At 54.0% G+C, this 25,437-nt stretch overlaps 1 long non-coding RNA gene across 1 annotated transcript in view; it reads left to right on the forward strand.

Annotated features, from left to right (window-relative positions):
- The window catches only part of LOC131834022 (uncharacterized), a 41,104-nt gene extending 17,153 nt beyond the window's left edge, over positions 1–23,951 (forward strand). Inside the window, exons 2-5 of the long non-coding RNA XR_009354717.1 lie at positions 6,320–6,429; positions 16,793–17,145; positions 19,570–19,686; positions 23,109–23,951. This is a non-coding gene — a long non-coding RNA (uncharacterized LOC131834022). The remainder of the gene's footprint in view (positions 1–6,319; positions 6,430–16,792; positions 17,146–19,569; positions 19,687–23,108) is intronic.
- The last annotated feature ends 1,486 nt before the right edge of the window (positions 23,952–25,437 follow it).

Consider the following 25,437-nt stretch of genomic DNA (forward strand, 5'->3'; position numbering starts at 1 on the left):
CCTTTGTAAACTGGGGATAGAACTCCTTGAGGGAAACTTTCTACAAATCTAGGCTTGCTTAAAGGGAAGGAAAAAACTTGCCCCGGGCTTCCTGTTTCACAGAAGGGGAAACCAGTGTCTTGAGGGTCCGAGTACCTTGCTGGTTGGAGGAGAAGCTGAGCGGAAAGGAGGCCTGTCCCCCTGGGAGGAGCCATGGAGGACGGAGACTCCCTGTAGTCAAGAGCAGGGGATGGGGATGGGGGCTGGCAGGAGTGAATCTGGAAGGCCTGCCCCAGCTGAGGGCTAGCCAGAAGTCTGCTTATCTGACTGTCCAGTTTGGGTCAGTGGGCCGCAATCCATGAGGACGAGACAGTACCAGCTTTGTCGAGCAATGTTGCTTACCAGGGTCTGAGCCGGTGCCCAAAGCAGCACCTCACAGATAGGGCTTGGCTGGTTGTGGCTGAGTAATCACCCAGAACGGCTAGAACGGATTCCTCTGGGGGAGGGGTGTTGCATGTGGATGGATGGGGGTAGGTGGTGGAGTAATCAAGAAGTCCAGTTGGTCCTCAGCCTGAGGGACCCCTAATCTGCAGGAGAAGGCTGACATATCCCGCACCATAGAATCTGAGGTTTAGAGAACACAGCGGGAGAAACAGCAGAGTACATTAAGAACTCCAGCTCTAGAATTGCTTTATTTAATTAATTAGTTTGACAACATTTACTAAGCACCTACTATCTGCCAGGCACCAGTCTATGCTCTGGGGTACAAAAACGAACAAAATGAGCTAAACCCCCTTCCTTCATAGAGCTTACATTCTGGTAGGTTAGAGATAGTTAAAAAATAAAACCAGATAAAAGTGTGTATACACATGTCAGTAGCCAGAATGGCTCTGAAGAAATAGAAAGCAGGGCTGAGGGGGGTGGAGGGGAGGAATAGAGAGGAGATGGTAGGCTATTTTATGCAGGAAGGGCAGGTAAAGCATCTCGAAAAAGTGATGTTTGAGTAGAAACCTGTTGGAATGAGTCCTGTGGATAAACAGAGAAGAGCATTTTAGGCAGCAGGAGTAGTAGGTATAAAGGCCCTGGGGCAGGTGTATGTTTGGTGGGGTGAAGAAATAAGGCTGAGGCCAGTGAGGCTGGAGTGGGATGAGGGGGTGTGTGGTGGGTCTGAGTTCAGGGACGTAGCAGGGGAGCCTGGGGCCTTGGCAGTCATAGGAGAGCCATGCTTCTGGTGGGCAGATGAGAGATATGATCTGACTCATACTTTAACAGGCCCACTGTGGCCAATGTGTGGAAAATTCACGATAAGAAGCCAGGTGTGGGTGGAGGCAGGAGACCATTGCTTGGGCCCTGCAGCAGTCCAGGCAACAGGCGATGGTGGCCGAGATATCTGAGAGCAGCGGCTGTGTGAGTAGGGGACAGAAAGCAGTAGGATTCCAGCTCAGCAACTTTCTAGCTGTGTGCCCTTGGGCAGATTACTTAACCTCTCTGGGCCTCTATTTTCTCAGCTAGAAAACAAGGGTGATAAAAATATTCACCTACTTACCTGGTGGGATTTTCGTGATGCTTGCAGGAAACATCAGCCCAGTGCCAGGCTCACATTTGGGGCTCCCTCTGAGACAACTCTTAGTCCTTATTAACCCCTAGGAACCCATTGCCCTGGGAACCATATATTCACAGTGGAATTTACAGAGCCCAGAACTTCCCCCTCACCCCAGAAGGAGTGAGGGGTCAGTTGACTTAGCGGAAAGAGAGCTTTAACGTGTTTAAGTCCCCAGGGTCTTAGGGCTCAGCTGGCTACTGTCCTCTCACTGCCTGTCTCTAGCTTGCATGCCCAGGGGCAGAGGTGCCCTTGGCCTCTTGTTTATTTGTTTGCCTTTTACCTGTGTTGAAGTTTCAGCTGAGAAACCTGCCCCACCAGTTGCCCGGCCCAGGGCACCCGCTCCCCCTAATGGGCTTCCAGCTGTTCCTGCAAAGTCAACAGTGCCCAGGAACAATCAAGGGGGAGGGGACAACTAGAAGCCTGACAGCCCTCTGTGGTCCCTGGCAAGCACATGACCCTGGGGGAATGACTGTTGGAAGTAATGATGGGGAACAGACCCAGGGAAGGCTGAGGGCTAAGGAGGAAACTGAGGTCTTTGGGCAGGTGCTGGGGGCTGTGGGGCCTGCAGGACTGGCTCTCCCGGCTGTGGATGGCCATGGCTCTGCCAGACAAGGTGTGGCTCTTGGGATATTTGCCTGCCCTGGAGGACATCGGGCTAGGAGCCTGAAGGGACAGGCCGAGGAGGGATTGGTCTAGCCCTGGTGCACCCATGTATTGATTCCCTCTTTAGTCTATTTATTGCAAATACTGAAGCCTTTTGTTTGCCTCAGCCTGGGCTTAAAAAGATTCCTCCTATGAGGTATGTTCCTCAGAGAAAGTGAGAGGAGAGAGAGGAGGTGACTTTTCCAAAGTCACACAGTAGTTTCCTGCAAAGTCCTTCCAGGACTCCTGACTCTCTGTACAGTGCTCTGACCAGTAAGAGCCCCAACTGCTCTGGCCACCCCTTGGGTGGCAGAGGCCAGCCTGTGTCCATCCCCAGGAGCTCCCTCCTTAGTGCATCTACATCTGCCTGGTTACCTGGGATGGGGAGGGGATTGTGCCCTGCTCAGGGCCATAAAAACCAGAGGACCTGTCTCCAGCCTGACTGTGTGTATGTGTGTGTGTGTGTGTGTGTGTGTGTGTGTCCTGGACCAGCCAGGGAGGGGTAGCGCCCGTCAGCCATGTGGCTTCTGCTTGCTCAGGGTCATCTCCCTGGATCAGTTTTTAAGTGGGAATGGGTTTCTCTGCCAACTTGTCAAGGTCACTGTGGGGAACATGAATGTGCTTTCTAAAGCGCCCCCCATTCCCCATGCAGACGGGAGCAATGTGGGTCAAAGCGAGGATGAGGACAGGAAGGTGAGTCCCTGGTTCCCGGGCTAGGCATCTGGCTTGTCAGCTAATAAGCCTGTCACTTCTGGGGAGTCTCTACTAGCCTGTAGGTAGTGGAGGCTGTGGGGAGACCCAAGCGGCCCTTGGGGGAGTCTGCTCAGAGAGACATAAATGCTGCCTGTGGGAAGTCCCCAGTCTCCTAAACCCAAAAGCTTAAGTTAGGATGAATTTATCTGGTGGTTCTGTGGGTCCCACTGGCCCCATGGCACCCCAGAAGTTGGTATCACCCCAGCTAGGCATCTGCCCTCGCCCCCAGCTCAAAAGGGTAGGAGGTGTCTGCCTCTGGGCACAGAGGTTGACCAACTCGGGCTCTGCCAGCCCCTCCACTCCAGATGGCCTTGGAGCCTCCCACGGTGTGAGCCACACGTGCTGTCTTCACACCTCTGGTGCCCATGCAACCATGTGTCCACTTTTGTTTAGTCTTGCTCCTTCCACATCTGACCTGGAGTTAGGGTGTGGTGGGACCCAGCAGTGACATCCTTGAGACTCTCACCCTAGGGGAGTGGCCCATAGACAGCTGTGTGCCTGGCTACTGCAGATACACACACACACACACACACACACACACACACACACACGCCAGCCTCTCTCAAGTCTCCCTGTTGCACACTCAGAACTACAAATCCAGCCTCCTGAGACCACCTGTTGACTGATAACCCCAAATGGGCCAGTGGTCCAGCCTGGGCAGCCCCGTCCTTCCTCATCAGCCTCAGCATCCACGTCCAGGTGGCTTTGGGCCTCAGGCCACACCCCAGAATGTTCTCCTCCCTGCCACAGGCTCTGGCACTGCCAGCCTAGTCCAGAAAGATGTGCAGAGCCGGCTTCGTATCCGGCTCAGCCTCCCGGTGCTGGGGAGGGTGGTGGGAACCGTGCTGAAGGTCAGGGTTGGGGCCGGCGGGGCCTGGGAAACTGCAAAGTCCACGGTGGGTCAGGAGGGCCCAGCCACTGTTTGTTGACCCTGCGCTGTGGACACAGGAGAAAGCACCACATCCCTTCCCGCGTCTCCTCCCTGGACTGCCTTCTACCCTCCTCCCGTCCCTGGAGCGCTGTGGTCACGCGCCCTGCCCCCACCCCACCAACCACGCTTCTCCCCTTCTTGCCCATTTCCCTACTCGCTGGCCACCCCACTCCAGGCCCACTCCAAGTGGGGCTTACATGTAAAAATATCCCAGCTTTTTTTAAGCTTGTTATCTACTATTTTTATCAGACGGCCCAAGCAAAGCATGGCCGAAAAAAGGGAAAATCATACAGCTCTGTTTGCCAAGTTCAATAGAAATAGCAACGGGTGGGCTATTTTTAACAAGATGAATACCCCTGTCCTCTGAGGTCTCCCCTGGCCCCACACCAGCGTCCTTTGTCTCTCTGCCTGGACAGCAGATTTTAAAATACGCCCACAGTCGCCAAACCACTAAATGCACCCAAGACAGTGACTGAGGCGCTTGGAGCCAGGGAGGACCATGGGGGGTATTTTTCCCTTCTTCTTGCCTCCCTTGAAGGAAATCACACTCTTTTGTTTGAAAAAACCTTCCAGGTTGGTTTTCGAGGCCTTTTCCTGGTTGTCCCACTCCCACGGGAACAGCAGAGGTTACTCGGAAACATGAAGCGGTTTGGGCAAGTGCGAGCCCAGAGGCCTGGTGTGGCCCGCCATGGACTCACAGAACGAGCCCACAGAAGCCAGGCCCTGAGGAGCAGGGCGGGAGGAGACATGGCGGCAGTAGGGGGACTGCCTGAGGTCAGAGGCACCCAGGGGGTCTCCACTTGGCCTCTCCACTTGACCAAGGCAAAGCCGACACCTCGCAGCTCCTCCCAGCTGCGGTCCGTACAGAAAAGAGTCACACACCTGTGGCCGTGGGGAAGCCACCTCTCGTGGGCCGAGCAGCCTGGGAGACTTAGGGAGAGAGCGAGTCACAGCCTCTCTTCAGGTCTCCGTGTCCCCCCATGTACCGGGAGAGGCCTGCTTGGACTCACTCGGGCTCTTGGGAATGGGTGGTTGGGAAGGAAATGAAAAACAGAAACAAAAGGTCACATGCATTGAGCTCTTGGGGGAGGCATTGAATGAAACACTTTCTATCCCATTATTCTTCCCTGACTTAATCTTCACCCCAACTCTGTGACTGCTTCTGCTGAGGTTTACAGAGCATCCCTCTTCCCTGGTGGTGGAGGGAACACCCAGGCAAGGCCTGGAATCTCGTGCCCACCTTGGGGTCCATCATTCAGGCCAAGGGAGTGGGATCCTGTGATTGGCTGTGTCTGATCCCAGGCCTTCCCTGCAGCCAAGTCCAGGTCCAGGAGTTCCGGACAGCAACTTCAGGCAGTGGGGGACTGATGCTGGGGACAAAGGGGCAGGGGCTGGGCAGAGAGACCAGGAGCGCCCCCTACAGGTGTGGGAGCAGGACACCGACTCCGCACACCCTTCTCCTGGTGCCCTCCTGCTGACACTGTCTGGAAAGCTATTCTGCTGCAGGTCTGGGCAGAAGGGGGAGAAGTGGGTCCCAGGCAGGAGGAGGTGACAATGGCCCGAGGGCCCCGGGTGTGACTCCGCTTCAGGCATTCCGATCCTTGAGCCCTCTCCCCACCATGCCAAGCTCCATCTTTGTCCTTCTAGCAGCAATATGGCCCCTCATCTCCCCCTCTCCATTTCCTAACCTCCCGTACATTTTTAAAAAATTATTTAAATTCAGTTTATTATCAAATAGTGTATTATTAATTTCAGTGGTAGATTTCAGTGATTCATCAGTTGCCTGTAACACCCAGTGCTCATTCTATCATGTGCCCTCCTTAAAGCTCATCCCCCAGTTACCCCATCCCCTCACCCCTGCTTCCCTCCAGCAACCTTCAGTTTAAAGACCCATCTCAATGGCCCCTCCTCAAGGAAGACTTCTCAGTTTCCCAGACAGTTCAGGGACTCTGGGACCCCTGCCCCTAAGCAGTAGCGTATGGTGACTGCCTGCCACATGCTTGCCTGGGGGCTGGGACCAAGGCCCATTTGGTCCGTTCCCATAGGGCCCGGCACAGGGTGTGAGTGCAGAAAATGCCTGTGGAGTGGATGAAAGGGAGAAGAGACAGAGGAATGGGGGGTGAGAAAGAAAAATGAGAAGAGAATGGGGTGGAGGGCTGGGGGAGGGGAATAAAGGAAGTGGGGTCATAGGCGGGGTGGGGGGGTGGGGGTTAGGTAGGGTGAGGGGGGCGGGGGTAATAGCAGGGGAAGGAGGGCCTGAGCACAGGTGGGTTCTCCCATTCCGGAGGCTCTGGCCTGGGTCTCTGCTCCTGGGGGGCAGTGGCATTAGTGGGTAGACGTCACCTGCTTGTTATGTAGTAGTATCTGCCTACTGACTGACTACTGTGTGCCTGATGCTGTGCTGCCCACAGGGTCCCTCTTCTCCACTGGCTTCTCTAGGAAGGTGCATCAAAGTGATGGGGAGCAGGGACCTCATAGCCTTCTGCAGCCCTGAGAAAATGGATCTGTCTGTTTCTGGACAGTGGGTATCTACTCACACCTTGCCCTGGGTGCCTAGGCCGGCGCACTTCTCAGAGCACATTGCACGGCAGGGACACCCCTAGAAGCCAGGAGGGTCCTGTCAGCCATGCCCTGCTGGAGTCTTGCCCACTCCCCCACCCCCGCAGTTAGCCCTGGAGGGGAGCTCCCACTCAGGCTGGCCCCCCACACCACTCCCACTGCAGGAAGGACGGAGATGGGGAGAGGAGGGAGTCAGCCTACCAGCTGCTGCCCAGCCTGATAATGAATCGTCCCAAAGCTTGCTGCCCCGTCTGAATAGCTCTGCTTTTGAAAGGGGTTTGTGACAAAGGGTACATTGAATGTCCGCCACTAGACAAGGAGGGCTGCCTGCACGCATACACAGAGGAAGCCCTTTGGGGAGCTTGCGAGAGACAGCAAGAGCCAGCTAGACAGGGAACAGCATTCTGTAGCTCAGTCTGCCTGGTGGGCTTGGCTGGGTGCTCCTTTCTGACTCTGGGACTGAAAGGGCTCTCGCCTGAGGTGTATGAAGAGATGGAAGATCTACTTGGTGCTGTCTATGGCCGGGGACCAGCTGAGCTGGGGTGGGGACCCAGGACAGGGTGGAGCAGAACTGGCTCACAGAGGGCCAGAGCGTTTAGTTGGGAATGTGAAACGCAGCTGTCCAACTGCGGGACACTCCCTCCTCCTGGGATCCTGACGGTCAGGATGCTCCCTGGGCCTCCTCCAGACCCCTGCCCAGGTAGACTGCATTCCTAGAGGCCAGGGTCTCTCTGTCCTGCCTCTCTGGGATCCCCATCCCCATACCTCCTGGCAAAGCAAGTGGCCGAGGGTGGGGGCCCTAGTGCTCACAGTTCTGGAATTGATTATGATTTTGTTTGTTCAGAAATTATTGGGAACAGTATTTTCTGTTGATTCGATTTAATGTGCACGTGCCTATGCATATTTGGTTTTCTCCACCAAAACTCTGGTTTTGCAGAGCCTGGGTTAGTGTCCCCACCTTTAGTCCTGAAGTCATTTGTGTATTTATACAGCAGATTTTTTTTTTTTTTTAAATGAGCATAGGATGTACCAAGCCATGACTGAACATCTGGAGTCCCAAGGACTTCCCTCATGCACTGGGCCACCCTGCGGCCAGTTCCTTTAAATGGGAAAAAGGGATCAGATGAGAAATATCCCCGAGATCGCCCTTGATGAGGCCATGAGGACAAACGGATCATGGCTGTCCTGGGTTTGTAGCTGTACCACATCACAGGACATTCTCCAAATGCTGATCTGGGGGCAGGCGCAGAGTCTGCTGTGACTTGGCCCATTTGCCCTGCATGCCACGACACCAAAATGTGTCTGCATGGACTCCAGCCTTCCTAGAAGGGGCACCAAGCATGAATCCTCACCCGGGTGAGGATAACGGCAGTATCTCTATGGCAACCAATTCTCCCAGTACCTTGGTTTTCTCATCTGTGAAAGGGGGGATAATGGGAGGGACTCCTTCACTGACTTGTTGTCAGGTTAATACTGTGAAACACTCAAGACAATATTTTGCACGTAGTAGGCACTCAGTAGATATTAGCTATGACTACTATGACTACCTCCACCTTAGAATGTGTCTTAGGTCAAGTTCTCGATTCCTGGCTCAGTGATGTCCTAAGGTAGTGCTCCCCGGAGGATTGGGTAGGAGTCTGGACAGCAACTGGGGATGGGAGAGGAAGAGGCTGACAAGGGTACAGAGGCTGGTTTCAGCCAGGATCCTCCCCATGGGAGATAAGGGAGCTGGGACCTCCCTCTTCTGCACCCCAGTCATTGACTAAGGGCCACTTTTGGAAGAGTTGTAAACTTCCAGGTATTTGGGGTTCTGCAGACAAAGCAGCTCCTATAGCCTGGGGTTGTCACCCAAGGGAGCCACAGAAAGTAGGGGGAAGCGCCCAGGCCCGATACAGAGATCTGGGGGAGTCTGGGGGACCTGAGGGGGACACCAAGAGTCTCCTCCACTGAGAGACAACACGAGGGACAAATGAGCAGGGCCTGTACTTGGCAGCCCATGGTCCACGGTAGCTCTAGTTTCTGCCTCATCAGCCATAGGTTGCTTTTGGTCCTAAGGCAGGGACACCCTACGGTCTGGGAAGGCCTAGGCAGGCCTGGAGCCTCATCTGTTTGTATAGGACAGTGACTCCCGCTCTGACTGAGGAACCAGTGAGAAGAGCCTGTCTACTCTGGCTGCCTGAGCGAGGTGTTAGCGGGGTCAGCCCTGCCAGCTGGCACAGGATCCCTGGTATCTGCCCCCGGATGCTGGGAAGAGGAAGAAGCCGTTTCAATGTCAACAACTATGTGGATATCCTCCTAGACACCAAGCACCTGCTACCTTGTCCCAGCCCTCTGCCTGATTTCTGGTTTCACATGGCCAGCCCGGCCCTGGGTGTCCCTGGGCCCCACGGCGCTGGGCAGCTCTGACCAGGTATCAGCCTGGGTGTCAGACAGAATACTGGGGAACATGGCAGGCCCAGCAGAACTGGCTTTGTGAACAGTCCAGACCCTCCTAGAAAGCTCCCATGGCCAGGGAGGCAGAGGCAGGGAGGCGGCCCTGTGCCGGTAGCTAACTCCGAGCTGAGGACCATGGGAATAACCTGCTATCACCTACAATGTGTCAAGTCGTCACTGTGTTTCAAACATATCCCTCCATAGGTACCATTTTATTTAAAACCTGACACAGTGCTGTGAGGTCCTAGCTCCTAGGTCCTCCTTTTACTGGAGTGGACTAACGCTCACAGAGGCAAAGTTTCAGACTGGCTGACACCATTAGCCCATGGCCATCCTCTCTTCAAAGCGGGTTCCACTCACTCAGGGTAAAAGCCCTGGCCTAACATCCATCCCTATGCCTTTGCCTGATCCGGCTTCCTGGGGACCCCAACCTTCCTTCCTACCATTCTCCGCTGTTGTCCCCACTCCAGGCCATCAGCTGTCTCTTGGCTATTTTTTAATATGTAGAATACTAGCACTGGCCTCAGGGCCTTTGCACTGGTTTCCCCCTCTGCCGGCAAGACTCCGCCCCCAGCTGCTGTGACTCCCTGTCTCTTGCTTCCATGTCTCTGCTCCAGTGTCACCTCCTGTCCCCCTACCCATATTCTCTATTTCCTTTACTCTGCTTGCTTCTTCTTCTTTTTTTTTTTTTTAGGACCTCTTAAATATCAATCTGTGTATTGCCTGTTTCCATTCACTAAAACACCAGCCCCATGATGGCTTCAATTCGCCTCTTGTTCCCTGCTGAGTCAAGTCCTCTATTGGTGTGACATGTAGTCAGTATTTCATAAACATGTGCAGAATGATTAAGGGTGCCAAGACTGGGCCTCAAAAGCTCCGACATCAGGCATCTTCGGGTTGGCGGAGGGTAGCCCTCGAGACCGGGCCGGGCCGAGCCCTGGGGTCTGTGGTTCTGTGCAGGCTGTCTTTTCCCACAGCCAGAGGGAACAGAGGACATTGATCTTCAGGAGAGTCTGGCCCCAGGCACTCCCCTTCTGTACCCAGTTCTGTTCAGCGTGGCCACGAGGAGCCTGCCTCAGGCTCTCGGCAGCCTCCTTCTCTGGGCGGCTCCGTCCTTGGCCGGCTCGCACTCACTTCCTTCCTCTTGACTCTGAGGCCTGGGGGAAATGCTGCCCTTTCTCTCTCAGTCTTGGATCCTTCCAGGGTTTTCAAGTCCAGAGAAGCTTGGTTTCCTCTAAAGTCCACATCTAGAATTTCTTCCAAAAGGCCTCCTGCATCATTTGAACACTTGTTCGCTCAAAATAATACTAAGCAAGCATTTTCTATGCTCCAGGCACCCAGCCAATGGGGGGAAGGACCCAATTTCCAGCTCTCTGTGTCACTGCCAGGCCAACCTGGCCCAGGAGGCCTTCTAATGAGTGCCTGGAGTGGAAGGGGCTTGAGGTACTGAGGCGGAGCCCAGAGCTGTCCTTCCGTAACTGTACTTTCCTGCCAAGAGTGTGGGGAACAGGAGAGAGAGCCCCGAGAGGCAGCCCCACCCCACACGGCTCCCTTGGGGGAGAGAGGCAGCTTCTTGGGTCAGCTGGGTGGAAAGCCAGCCTTTCCGAGGAGGGAGAACAAGCCAGGCATCTGCTTTGAGGGAAACCTGCCGGCCTCCGTCCTCTTCCTTGAACCCAATTCTGAGAAAGCCTTCCCTCTCCTGTCTTCCTCATCCCCCCAGATGGTGACCTCCTTTCCCCCTGAAATGCCTGCCCAGGGCTGCTATGGCAGGGGAGCCATGGCAGGGGTCCGGTTTCCCCCAACACCCCCATGTCTCCCCAGGACGGAGGTGGGCAACGTCACCTGTGCCCTTGGAACCCAGGCCACAGGCTGCCACCTGCCCTTGCTCCACGTGAACACAGGCTTCCTCATTCCAAGAACTCATAGACTTTAGGCTTCTGTCCAGGTTTTTCCACGTCTTCACAGGCCTTTGGCAATGAATCCTGGAAGGGAAAGAGAAATGAAGGCCTTCACCAGGACAGCAAATCAGCATCATGGGGGTCCTGAGGAAGGTGAGGGGGGTAGCTACTGAAACCAGGAGACACACAAGGAGAGTCCCAAGTCTGGTGGGGTCTGTATGGTAGGAGTGGTATCTGGGCCTGCGAAAAATCTCAAAGGGGCATCAACAGTTGACTATGAACTTCCTCTCTGGGCCTCAAAATCCTAGAAGGGCCCCCGAGTGGGTAGCAGTAGGGTGTTCAACATTAGCCCCCAAACGGCCTCGGGGATTGCCCCCCCACCACTTCCTCCAGGAACAGGGGCCTCACCTCGGCTCAGCAAGGCTGAGTCGGTATTCAGCAGGTTAGCCCTGCTGGGAACCCCCCGACCCCCAACACTGTCCCTTGCTCTTCAGGCTCTAATCTATCAGAGGATGAGTAAGTTCCATATGGCAGAAGCCCCAGCCGGGGCTGGTGGGCCTTCAGTTCCTGCACCTTGAGTCCTTACTGCTTTCCCCTTGGATGCTGGGACCTCCATCCCCACCCCGACCAAGGCGACCTCAAGGGTAGTAGGACCCAGTGTGGCTGGCCTGTGCCCCCAAGCCCAGGAGCAAGGGGCACCATCGGCAGCCAGTGGCCCAAGTTCACATCTTATATCCGGCACACTCTGTCTGACCTGAGTCCTATGTTTCACCCCTTTGCTGCCTCAGTTTCCTCCTCCTTAAAAAGGCGGAAAGGATAGACCTATTTCATACAACCATGGTGACCTTAAGTGGGATAATCCAAGCGGAGCCCTCAGAACAGGCCAGCAGCAAGTAGGTGATGTTCTGCCAGCTGTTGACACTCCGTCCTGAGCTGTGAGGGATTCTGGGATTGGGTCCAAGTGGGCTTTCTCCCCAAGATGACTTGATCCTTTAGGAGACTCCTGAGGAGAAGGGGGCCCTCCCAGCCGCTTCCAGGGCCCCTGGGGGTTGCGGCTGTTCTGGAAAGCCCCGACTCACCACACTGTTTGGATTGGGTTTCTATTCCCAACACCGGTGAGAGGCCTGCTATTTATGGGCCCCCCATCACACCCCCCGGTCAGCCAGACAGTGCGTGGGCTGGGGACCACATGGCCAGCAGCCCACGCCCCCCCCCCACCACACCCGGGCTCTCTGACCGGGGCACGTTCCACACGCTGGTCAGCCTGCTGGCTCCACCGCCGTGGCCCCAGCTCCATTCAGCCCCCCAGGGGGAGAAACAGAGACGGTGGGGATGTGAGTGGTCATTGGCCTCTCCATCCTGGCCTCTGGCTTCTAGAAGGTCTCTCTGAGGAGAGGTGGGTTCTAGAGGTGCTGGGGATAATACTTTCTATTTCCACCCTGAGAATGACACATGCTGCCTCTTATAGCGTCTGGTTGGTTAAAACATGGGCACTGGAGCCCGACTGCCTGGGTTCAAGTCCTCCTTTGAGCCTTCATTAGCCACCCTGCTCTAGTGCCCCAACCCCTTTGTGCCTCAGTTTCCTCAGTTGTAAGATGGAGCTAGTGCTCTCACCTTCTTCATAGGGCATCATGAGGGTCAAGGGGACTGGGATGGGTCAAGCATTGAGCAGGTCACCGTTACTCCTGCAGGGTCTGGTGCGGGATGGCAACTCTGGCCTTCTTCCCATGGCTCCTGCTTTTGGACTAGGCAGGCCTACCTTCCCCTCTGTGCAGATGGAGAAGCTGAGTCCTGAATGGGGGGAAGGACTTTGCCAAGGGCCCATACCTCAGCTGCTTCTTGATCTTTAACCACTACATTCTATCCCTGCCCCTCACCAAATAGATAAGGAGCTCCCAGCAAGAAAAGGAGGGGACCTGACAGGTGTGTATCCAGTGGGAGCCAGGCTGAGCTCTCCCCCTGGGCCTGCCTGCCCCTTGGCCCGTGCCTCCAGCCTGCCTCCTCAGGATGGAAGCTATTTTTAGCACGTGGTGTTTGTCGGGCAGTGGGGGATATTTGCAAAGGGTCAGTCTGCCGGTGTCCTTTGGCTTCCAACTGGAAACAGCTCTCGGATGTGCAGCTGATTGGCTGAGAGCATGAGGCTCTGGCGAGCCTTTTCCCTTCTTTACAAAATGTGGCCATTTCTCCTTCCTGTCCGCCCTCTTGCCAAGCCCACAGCTTCTGTTCCTGGCTCCCCGCCGCCAAGATGGTGACAGCTTTCCCAGGTCTGGTGGGATGAGCAAATTAGGCAAAGTGTGGTTTCCTGGCCCTGGCTCGGCATCTTCCCTCCACTAATAAACCTGTGGCTAACCATCCGTGGCCTCACGCTCCATGGGTTAGAGTACCACGCCAACAAGGCCAAGGTCACACTTTACCCCAACCAGGCTGGCATTGCAGGGAGGTGTGCTCTGATCCATGGCCTCAGCTTGCCACCCTTGCCAATGCAGCAGGGATTGGGAGCAGGCCTGGGGAGGGCTGGGGGTCAGGGAGAGTGTGTGTGGGTGTCTCTGTGCCCCTAGCCCTGGGAGGGCCCGACTAGAGCTGGTCCACATGCCCACTGAGCTGGTCTACCTGCCTGCCAACGAGCAGGGCATGAAGCCAGGCACTTTCCTACGTGAAGGTTGGCACGTGTGTTGGTGGGAAAACACTGGAGAACAAGAAAGTGCCAGGCTGGCAGGCCCAAGGCTACTGAGTCAGTCTTCCAAATCCATTGGGGAGGGCTCTAAAGAGGCGGCAGAGTGGCAGAGTGTGACGGTTAAGTGAAGAGACCGTGAGGTTCAGTCAAATCCCTGATGGGACACTTCGTAGCCATGGAGTTATGTAAGGACTCTGGGCCTCAGTATCCCCATCTGTAAAACAGAGACAGTCCTAGACCTATCACAAGGATGAAGTAAGCTAAGTCTTGGAAGCACTTAGCACAGTAACCACTACGTGTTAGCTCTGGTCACCACTGTAGTATCTCAACCCCCAACCCCCATACCATGGCTGCTGTACCCCTCAGCTCTGGCCCGACCTTCCTGTCCCCCACTGCCTCCTCAGAACAAGCTAAAGCAGTCACTGGCCCCAAGGCCTTTGTGCTGTGGAAGGCCAGGGGTACGGGGAAGCCAGCCCCCAGACATATCTTGCCTTCACCCCTGCCAGAAAGAAACACAGTGTCTTGGGAACGAGTTGGCACGAGGCAGGTGCCCTGCTCTGCTCCTGGGGCTCCTGCCCAGGAGGGCGCGGCCACTGAACTCAGGTCTATAAATAAGGTATCTGGGAGGAACGGCTTTAATTTGCACTTTACCTATTGGTGTTTACTTTGCTATTTCCAATATGGTAATTTAATTCTGCAGGGCGCCTGGCCGGGAGGTGGAGGGGGGCACCTGGGACGTGCGGTTACCTGACCGCACCAGGAGTGACTCCCGTGTCCCCGTGCAGCTCTGGACACAGAAGCCCCTGGGATAGCCATGATCTGTGGAGGCCCCCAGTGTGGGCATGGCAGGATGGGCTTGGCTGGTCATTGAGACCATTCTGTACTCAGACCCACAATTCTCCCCTCTCCATTTGGCTCGTTCCTGGACAATGGTGGCAGCATCCCCCTTCCCTACTGCCTCCACGTCTCTCCTTGCCTCAGGTCAGGGCCTCCATGTCCGCTGAGATGACTGCCCTCCTCCAGCCATCTGGGAGCTCTCTCCAGGCTTCTCTGATGGCCACACAGCTAATTATGACACAGCCTGTTAGGTCTCTTCCCCCTAGCTGCTTGTTGTGTTTTGAATTTTTGCATTTTGTCTTTTCTGTAAGGTTGTGGGCTCCCCCTCAGACTGAGGTTCCCTGAGGACAGTGCTGTGTCTCCCTCCCTCACACTGGGGCTCCCTGAGGACAGTGCTTTATCTCCCCTCAGACTGGGGCTCCCTGAGGACAGGGCTGTGTCTTCCCTCAGATTGGGGCTCCCTGAGGACAAGGCTGTGGTTCCCTCCTCAGACTGGGGATCCCTGAGGGCAGAGAATTGGCTTTTCCCTCAGAATAGGGGTCTTCTGAGGTACAGGGCTATTTTTGTCCCCTGGTCTGATCTCCCCAAGGGCAGAAGGTGAAGGGCTCCTATTTCATGTGCCTGTTCCCTTTTATTTTTTCCTTTCCTACGATTCCTAGGGTATATGGCTCCAGGAGAGCTTTGGCCCAGGTGTATTCCCTCTGGTCAAGGCTGTCCATTAGGACCACCAAGAGTGCCTTTGCCCTACCCTCAGTGAGTGGCAGCACTGGCCAGTGGGATCACATTATGAGTTTTCTGGGCCATAGGCACTTTTGACTTTGTGAGCCCCTCCCTCCACAATTACCAAAGATTGTTATATGACTGTGTTGGAATAAAGACAAATATATCTATATTGTAGGAAAATACATTATTTGACTTAAGAAATCATGTTTTCCTTTCCACTTTAAAATAAGTGAAAACATCGGGGGTCTGGGTAGCTCAGGTTATGATCTCAGGGTCATGAGATCGAGCTGTTATCTGGCTCTTTACTCAGCATGGAGTCTGCTTGAAGTTCTCTCTTTCCCTCTGCCTCCTCCCCAGCTCTCACTCTTGTGTGCTCTCGCTCTCTCTCTCTCTCAAATAAATAAAATCTTAAAAAAAAATTAGAACATTTTTGTGGACCCCTAAATGTCTCATGGGCTAGCACTGTGCTGTGCTCTGGACAGAGGAGCCTCTGTGGACCAGGAGCTCAGTCATCCCTGGCTGGGACGCCTTTCCCATCCTTCAGCTCTTACCAGCCTCACAACACCCCCATGAGCCAGGCAGGCCCCACACCCATGGCAGGGTCATGGCCACTGCTAGGGGCAACAGCCAAGGCAGGGACCCTGTCAATGGCGCCCTGCTCTGTGCCAGGCGCTGCACTGAGCACACAGTCCCCTTAATCTTATCTAATCCTCACAGCCATCCTATGAGGCAGGCACTAGGATTTTTTTTTCCCATTTCCCAGATAAGGAAAATGAGGCTCAGGGGGAAAAAGTGACAGGTTCAAGGTCACCCAGCCAGTCAGTGACAGGGTAGGAATGGAGGACCCAGAGGTCCTGGCTTCCGAAGGTGTAGGTCCTTCCATGGCACAGAGGGTGAAGGATGCGGCAAGGTATAGGTGGGAGTCAGCCACGGAGATCGGTTCTGATGTCTGCAGGTGGGCCAGGAGGAAGGTGGCACATACCTCACCCTAGAATTACCTATCTGCTTTCCTGCCCCCTCTCCTCTCTGGCTTCCAGCCCCTCGGGGGCTTTTTTGCTAGGGGCTAGAGACTTATTCCATGGTGGGGAAGGGGTATGGGGATTCCTGATGAGGTGCTCCACGTCGGTCCCCCTGGAGGTCTGCTAGATTTCAGACTCTCGTCCCTCCCCTTCAAGCCACCTTCTTCCAGAAGCTGCCTGGGAGGGTCACCTGGGCTGGGAGCTGCAGATCCAGAGGGTAGGGGCTAACTTCTAGGGTGGCATGGGGAGTGAGCTCAGCGTGGGGGGCAGGGCTGATGGAACCCTGCTCATTGAGGGAGCAGGGGTGCTCAGGGGCCTGCCTGCAGCCTCCACCTGGAGCTGGGACACTCTCTCTTGCCTGGCTGGCCCATCTCCATACCCTTAGAGCTGTCTGCCTCTTTCCTCTTCTCTGCTGTTTCCTCTTCATCTCTGGCCTGGCTTTAAAAATATGTCTCTCTCTCTCTCTCTTTTTTTTTTTTTTTTTTAAACTTATCAATCTCTCCTTCACATCCTTGTCTTCATCCCTTTCCCCTCTCCCTGTTCTTATCTACCCTCGCCATCTCCGCATTTTCTCCCTGGACATCGCTGCCTGTCTGGTAGGCTTCTGCTGCCCGGCTCTCCTCTCTCGCTCTGTCCACTTGTTTCTCCTCCGCTCTCTATCTCCGAGAGCTTCTCCTCCTCCTGCACCGGCCGTCTCTCTGTCATTCCACGTCACTCTTTGTCTCTCTCCCTCTCCCACAGGACTGATGCCTGGCTTGGCGGGGACAACATGTTCCACAGTCTCATTACCCAACAGAGGTGGTGAGACTGTGAGTGGAGGCGACCTTCCTCAGGGGCCTGGTCCCTTGGCCCAGCTGTGCGGGTTGTGGAGGGAGGGGAGGCCTAGGAGGCGGTGGAGTGTGGGGGCCAACCCCACTCCCCTCCGCCCTCCTGGAGGGGCACTGCTCAAGAGCCCTGAAAAAGAAGCGGGAAAGGCCAGGCCATTTGTGCAGACTGGCTCCACTTGGCTTTCAAGCAGCACGTCTTTCTTCCAAAGCCAATCCTTTGATCCCTAGAGACATAAAAGGAGCCATCTGCATCTGTGTTGCCTACAGGTAATAGAGATGGGGAGGGCTAGGGAGAGAAAGTGGGGAGGGCAGCAGACATCTGAGGGATGCTTAGAGGGGCCACACCAGGCCTCTCGAGCCCCACATTTGGGACCCAACTTCGTGCCTTCTTGAATGGGGGACCTCCCTGTCAATGCACATATATAATAACTAAATAAATGGGCAATTTTCAAGACCAAATAAGATGATGTGTGTAAAAACAACAACAAAACCCAGTAAAGGGACTTTGAGGGATTTGGTGTGGTGAAGAGCAAAGCCACATCTTACCTTTGAAGGCTCTGTGTCCTCAAGGTGAGTGTTCTCCTCCAGGAGGCTCCTAGGTTAGCCCCGGTCCCCAGGGTTTCTCAGCCACTGAACCCCTCCAGTGCCTAGGTGCCTTGGATACCCTCCATGTCAGAATGGATGCTGGTTGTTTCCATTTCCCTAACACACCCAAGGGTGGCAATGGGCAGTGCCTCTCCCCTGCGGCCTCACAGCCTGACCCAAGTGGGATGCATGGGATGTCCTTGGTCCTAAGAATGCTCTCCTGTGGTCCCAAGGAGCCTCTGATGTTCAAAGTACTTTTGCAGATGCTATGGGACTTGATCCTTGACCAGCCCAGTGAGGAAGGTAAGGCAAGGATCAGCGTCCCCATTTTAAAGGCAAAGAAACAGGTTCAAAGGGGTCAAGTAACTTGCCCAAGGTCAGTAAACAAGTGGGATTGTAGTAAGACACACAGAGCCTGTCTGTAATCTGCATTTTACAGAAGGGGAAACTGAGGCAGAGAACAATGGAAATCCGAACCATAATCTCTGGACCACCCTCCTGACCCCATGTGGTAGACACTTACCAGGCGACACCAGGCTTTCAGAGAGGGCTCGGGAGGCCCAGGACTATGCCAGGGCGCCTGCCAGGTGACTCACTGGGATAGAGTTCAATGCTATGATCCCAAATGTGCCCTTGTGAGAATAGGCCACTGATCCTGCTCACGGGTGACGTGGGGCTGAGAGATGGGCTGGATCACCCCTATCCATTACTTTCCCTCTGCATGCCAGGCTGAGCGCAAGCTTCTGCGTTTAGCTGCCAGGAAGGGAGAGCCGTAGGAGACAGGGACAGAGGGCTGGTGCCATGGGAGCCTCCCACAGGCCACCCCAGCCCGACCCCACCTTCCCTTTAGACAACACAGAGTGTCTCACATGTGGTCTGAGAGCCTGGGAGAGGTCTGAGGACCCACGGCAGGGCAGACCTCTCTCCAACCACCATGGCTCTCAGGACCTCCAAATTCTAACTCAGGATCTTCCGGAGTCCTTGATCTGGGGCTCCTCCCTCCCTCAGCCCCAGAACTTCAGGATTAATGTCCCTGCTGCCTACGTTTCATGTTTTGTCTACCGAATCTGCCGCTTGTTATGTCCTGATCCATTTCCCCATTTTATTAATGAAGGAAGCCTGTGTCTGAAATATGCAGTTTCCAGTGTTACTGTACTGAGGAAGTGCCAGAGAAGGGCAGACATTTGACATTTGAGTTAGAGGCTGCAAATGAATGAGGGAACTGGTAGGATTCTCGGGTCAATGTTTGCAATACGGGAAAGAGCTCAGGGGCTTGGGCTCCCATGCCAAGGACACTTAGAGCAGTCATGGGGCTCATGGGGCACGCATACACATGCACATGCGCGCGTGCGCGCGCGTGCACACACACACGCACTGTGCCCCAGAAGAACCAGCAGATTGGGCCTGGGATGATGTGACTTGCTTGCCACCCCAGTCCCTTAGGCTTGTCTCTTGGCTCCAAGTCTTATGATTTCTCACTTGGGGCTGGTTCCCTTTAAGCCCTTCCCAGAGCTGTGAGGTGGGTCCTGTGCTGGGACTAACCCCCTATAGACTGAAGTCCCAGCCCAAGCAGTGCCAGACAGGTGCCCTGGGTAGGGGGAGGTCCCAGGAGATGAGCAGAGCTAGGGGCTGTGTGGAAGGCTCATCACACTGGGATAGTCTCCCGGTGTGGTAGATACATTCAAGTCCTTTCTCACTCTGCAGGAGTGGCAAGGAGTCCCAGGCTCCTAGCAGCTGATGGTCCCCAAGCCTCACGTATGTTGCCTCCAGCTACACTCAGAGGATTTGTTTTTGCCAGTAGGTTTACCTCCTTAATTAGGTTTGGCTCCAGCTAGTGTTAGAATCAGTGTTCAATCCTTAAGAAGGTACCGAAACAGGTTGAGGGGCCTCATGTATGGGTCCGGACCTGGGAGAAGGTCACCTGGGAGGCAGTGGCCACCTCAGGTAACCCTTGCACTGTGCCATCCTCCTGCCAAACAGAATTCACAGCCCAGGGCAGGTGCTGGGAAGATGGTAGATAATGCTGGCAGGTCTAGCCTCCACCCTGGGATGGAGTGCAGCTCTTCAATTCAAGGGCCGGTTTTGTCTAACTCTTTCATTTCACAGATGCAGAAACTGCAGTCTGGGGTAGAAAGTTACCTTCCCCCAATCCCCCCGCCAGCAGGAGAGCTGGGAGTCAAACACGCCTCCCCTGTGTTTGCCATGTGAAGCTTCCTCCCTCCTGTAAGTAAGAATAACGAGAGGGGTGTGAGGATGGGACTACTCTGGCCAGTCCCTTCCTGACTTGGCCCATATCCTCTCTGGGTCTCAGTTTCCTTATCCATAAAATGGAATGCATGGCCTCCATGAACGCCAAGGTTCCAAGATGTAACGGACTAGAACATTCCTCTCTGGCCTCTGAGGCCTCAAGAGATAGGATGAAGCCAGAGTGAAGCAACGGAAAGCCGCAACTCCAAGACCAGGAGCGCCTGGTCCAGGGGAAGGGGGAGGGGGGAGGCAGAAAGCAGCAAAGTTAGTGCTGTGCCCTCCACCCCAGCTATTTTTACCCTAGAACACTGGACTGCACGAGGTCTGGCTAAAAATACCAGCAGCCCAAGCCCGGAGCATCTTCCCCCTAGAGAGGCAGCATGGGGGCTGGCAAGAAGCAGGCTGTGGGGACGGGAGTTCCAAGGGCTTCCATCCTTCCCCTTCCCAGGGCTGGGATGTTGGGGGTTGGGGGCACAACTGGGAGGGAGACCCTTCCCTTCAGAGGGCCTTTCCTTCTAGGCCCAAGAATAAGCCTGTTTTTTTGGTCATTTTTGGCAATTCTAGCCAGCCTCCCCCATATATATATATATATATTTTTTTTTTTACCCAACGTCATCAGAATCTGCTATGGTTTTACATTCTGTTCTTTTTCTCACTTATTCTTCATAACCATTTCATGTTGCTACCTGTCATTCTTAATGGCTGCATAATATTCCATCTCCGGGACATCTCTCTTCCCTGATCATTACGCCTTTGATGGCTTCCAGTGTTTCATTAGTATAAACAAAGCTGCCTTGGACATCTTTGTGCCTGTGGTTTTTTTCCTCCTTATTAATTATTTCTGTAAGATAAGTGTCCAGGTCAGCAGGCAAGGCTGTTTTTGTGCTGTTTGATGTGGCTTGCCAAACTGCTTTCCAAAAGTAAATGAAGGAGGTTTCATGTAAGGATCCCACACTGGACGCCAAGTACAGTCAGGCTTCAGGGAAACTGGAGCTGAGAGCCAACAAGAGCTCAACTGGCCGCCTCCGGCTCCCGGGGGCCTGCCTGTCCCAGCCTCTCCCTCTCTCTGCTCTCCCTGCCCAGGTATTTCTTTTCTTTTCTTTTCTTTTTGGACCTAGAAGAGCTGTCATCTCTGAGTACATATCATTTTGAAACTCACCACGCACATGTCCTGAGGACTTACTTTGTTCCAGGCCCCATACCAATCATCTTTATGGATTATCTTAATTTTCACAATCCACTCCTTGGGTGTAGGGATTATAATAGTCCCCATTGTACAGATGAAGAAACTGAGGCATGGAAAAAACTGAGTAACCTGTTCAAAGATGTAGTCGGTAACTGGTGGGACCAGGTCCCATCTCACTGGCCTCCCTCATTTCAAAAATGTACTCCGGACCACTATGCCAGTATCCCTGGGAACACAGAGACCCCCAAATCTGCCAGCAACAGCCTAGCATTTCTGTGTCTCTGAGTTAGAATTCAGAAAAGGGAGAATCTGACTGACTTAGCCCAATCTATGGGTTGGAACCCTGTAAGTCAAGGTCCTGCCCCCTGCGATGGAGGAAGGGCCAGACAGGGGATGCTGAAGAATGGGCTGGGGCCCACGGGCAGGCAGACAGACAATTCTGATGTCCCCTGTGTTAGACTCTGTTAAAAAAATATGAAAAAGGGGGGCGCCTGGGTGGCTCAGTGGGTTAAAGCCTCTGCTTTTGGCTCAGGTCATGATCCCAGGGTCTTGTGATGGAGCCCCGCATCAGGCTCTCTGCTCAGCAGGGAGCCTGCTTCCCCCTCTCTCTCTCTGCCTGCCTCTCTGCCTACTTGTGATCTCGGTCTGTCAAATAAATGAATAAAACCTTTTTTCAAAAATAGGAAGAAGGCAGGTAATTGGCGCAAATGCTAACTTGTTTGCCCCGGCCTCTCATTGGTTGTTTGTAAGCCTGAACACATTTCCATTTGTCCCTCTCCTTCTGGGTGTGCTGTCCACACCCACCTATCCTGGTCACGCTTTCTATCTCACAGATGTGAATGCCGCACAGAACCGTGATGTGCTGGGAGGGGCTGCGTGCGGAGGGAGGATGGTTTCTCACTACATGACTTCTCTTTTGTCCTAAAGGCCTGGTGAGGAGGTGGGGGTTGACCGGCTTCCTAATCTGTGTTTCTGAGAAACTGACTTCTCCCTCCCCACCTGGCGTGTTATTTGAACTAGACAATCTCTAATGGGGACATCCCCCACCAGGAGGGTCTCTGCGCCTGCCCTCTCCTTTCTGGCTCCTTCTCCTGAATGAATTGACTTCTGTTAAGTTTCCAGGGCTGAACCAGTTTGCTGCTCAGGCTGTGGGACTTGTCCTCGAGCTGCCTCCCACATCTGCCCTCATTGCGCTTTTGCCTCATACTGATACTGGGCTATGGGCCCACCTTGGTCTCCAAGCCCCGGGGTTAGAACTCTTGTATCTGCAGCCCTGTTCTTGGAAGCTGTGCCACTGGACTGCTCAGAGGCTACGAGTCCTCTCCCACGGTTGACCAAGTGCCCACTGCTGTGGCTCTGAAGCGAAGAGCCTTCCATCAAGGAGCAGAAGGCTGGGGAGAGATGACATGCAGCAAAGAAAGCTACGCAGCTGACACAGACAGTCAGGGCCCCAGGTCTGGTGGGAGACACATGGCTAGGTTGCTGGCAGAGCTGAGGCAGGAGAAGCCCCCGTGTGTGGGCAGGGATAGCCGGCAAATCTCGGGTCAGCCTCTCATCAGCAGCCACCTGAGCTGCCTTCTCTGGCCAGCTGTTCACAGCTGCCAGCTAGCTGGAGGACGGGGGCAGGGAGGGGTGGTTGGTGGAGGGGGCAGGATGGGGGTTGGCACCAGAGTTGCTCTCTGAGGCCAGGGATTCAGATTCACTAGGGGAATCCACTGTGGCCCCCACATCCTGGAACTCTGTCCAGCCCTTTGGAGCCCACACACACCCAGTGCTTTGGGATCTGGTGGAGAGTTTAAGGCATCCTCTTTGGAACTGTGAGTAGTCTCTCCGAGGACCCTCCCCTGCCATGCGCTGGAGATGCTCAAGGGCTGTCCATGGCAGTGAAGTTGATAGAACCAGTAGGAAATGGTGCTCCTAGGAGGTCAGCTGGCTTCTGATGGTGCAAAGCCCAGGCTGCCTGCCACCCATGGGTCACCCTTCTCTTTATATCATGAGCCATAGTTCAAGGTCATTTTTAAAATCTCTGCTCCTGTTGTCAGGAATATGGTCCCTTCTAACTCACAAGATTGGCAGACCGAATGTGCTGGGGCTGGTCATTTGTATCCTATGACTGAGACAACCAATTACTCCTTTATATCTCTTCTCCTCTTCTATGGTGATATAAGTTTTGGTCTCCACCAAAGACTATATTTTCCTGCTTCTCTTGCAGTTTAGATGTGGCCCATGACTAGGTCCTGGTCAAGGAGATTGCAAGGAAGGAGCACTCCCTTTCACCTTTCCGTTTACCACTTGTTGGAATGCAGATGTGATGACAGGAACTGGAGCAGTCATTTTGGACCACGCGAAGAAACCTGCACAACCTTGAGGAAGGCAGAACGACAAGTTTGAAGGCAGGTGTGGTGTGTACCTGACATGATTAAGCCACCGATCATCCTTGAACTACCTAGTTGGATGTTATATGTAGAACAGATCGACTTTTATTCTGTTGAAGCCTCTGTATTTGGGAATTTCTTTGTCCTGGCAGCTGAATTTATGTGCTCACTGTATGAGTGTGGTGGAATCGCCACATCTAGATGTGTCTGGTCACTGGTGAGACTGGAAACGCCAGGTTTTAGTTGACTCTTACTTTGGTGGTCTCTAATAGATCATCCTTCCCAGTATTCACACCCTTGAGTGACCTCTGCTCACAATGACTCTGGACTTGACCATGTGACTTGCTTTGGCCCCTGGGGCCTTAGCAAGTGTGATGGCTATAAGCAGAGACTTGGCAAGCATTTGCACAGCGGGTCTTGTCCTCTTGGAACCCTAACTCTTAGGATGCCTCTTCTCCAAACCCAGCTGCCAATCTTGAGAAGCCTGACATAGCCATAAGGCAAGGCCACATGGAGGAGAACTGAGGCGCTGCCCTCGGCCCCAGGGGATCCTGCGCCCATTTGCCAGCATGTGAGTGAAGCCATTCAGGAAGTAAATCCTACAGTCTGAGGGGTGGACCAGAGACCAGCTGTCCCTGCCCTGCCCTGTTGCAACTGCAGAATTGGGATCAAATAAATAATTGTTGTCTTAAGTCATTAGCTTTTGTTGTAGCTTGTTATGCAGCACGAGGTAACTGAAACACAGGCGGATGGCCCCAGGCCCTTTGTACTGTCGGAAAAACGAAATCCACTGTGCTTCCTTTTACACGAAAACACCAAATGTCTCTTCCTTACACCTGGGAAGGTGCTAATGCTCTGGAAATATGTAGGAGTGGCTACTCTTCCCTCCAGAACCCCAAGCCCTCCCCTCGACCCCTGCCAGGTGTTCCTTCTTTCCCTTCCCGCTTAGATTTGTTGCTTCTTCAATGGGGGCGGGCTCCAAGGACCACCCATGCTTTTCCATAAAGCTGCTGACGTGCTCTATCAGTTAGATCAGGATTGGGCAGCGTTTGTCAGCCAAAGGCTAATTGTGTCTACAATAGCCTCCTCTGTGCCCACTTAAGTAAACGTTGGAGGAATAAAGGAATGGGAGAGCGAATGAATGACAATGACAAAAAGGAACTTACCTGGATCCCAACACGAGGTCATGGTGGGAGAGGTACAGAAGGGTCTCCATCAAGGGCAGGATCAGCAGAGAGTCTAGGTCTCATGAAAGATTGCTTTAGAAATACGTTAACCCTTTTAAAATATAATTACAGTGACTGACATTCTTGAGTTCTTGCTATGTGCCAAGCACTGTGCAAAGTGCTTTAGGGAAGTGACTGCATTAATCATCTCAACAATCCTGGGAGGTAAGTCTTAGAACTTTCATCCCATTTTATAGATGAGGAAATCATGGCCCAGAGAGGTTAGGCAACTTGCCTAAGTGGGGATGGGAAGACTTGAACTCAGACATTCTGGCACCAGCCCTTGGGTGCTGACAGACAACAGGAGTCCCATATTCCACCCTTGGAGAAAAGGCCAGAACCTGGAACGCTTTAGGGTGCAAGCCCCAGAACCGAGTCTAGGAAGTGTTCCTGGGAACCTCAGAAAGCCCAGGTTAGAAGAGAATAGGAAGGAAAAAGGGTAGGTGGTTCTAGGGTCCACGTGCCAGGCGGCAGGGATGCTAGCTAGCATTGGGCCCAGAGACAGCGCCACCCGGCCAACCTTCACCCGCTGCTCCCACTCACTCCCCAGAAATGAGCCTGGCCCGTTCACACGTGTCCCTAATGCCAGGTTCCAAGAAAGCCACCTAAATACCTGGTATTTGAGATGTAAAGAGACCGGCTCCCTGTACTTAGCGCTTTGCTAACTTTTCCAATTATAGCGCCCTATTTTCCAAAGTCTAAAATGGACATATGTTATAACTGTCTTGGGCCCCAAGGTTTCAGAAACACCCTTAAGGCTCCTGAAATACAATCGTATATTTTAGACTAATTCCTAAAGGGCCGAGTGGGGTTCTCTTTAACACCTGCCAGCAGTCACACAGATCTGGTCTTTGTTTGCAATTGAGCCTGGGGCCTGGGCACAGGGCAGCCTCAGGTGGCACTAGCTCTGTGCTGGGCTGCGTGGGAAGACGCACAGAAG

The sequence above is a fragment of the Mustela lutreola genome, chromosome 6, assembly GCF_030435805.1.
Source record: "Mustela lutreola isolate mMusLut2 chromosome 6, mMusLut2.pri, whole genome shotgun sequence".
NCBI classification, from domain to species: domain Eukaryota; kingdom Metazoa; phylum Chordata; class Mammalia; order Carnivora; family Mustelidae; genus Mustela; species Mustela lutreola.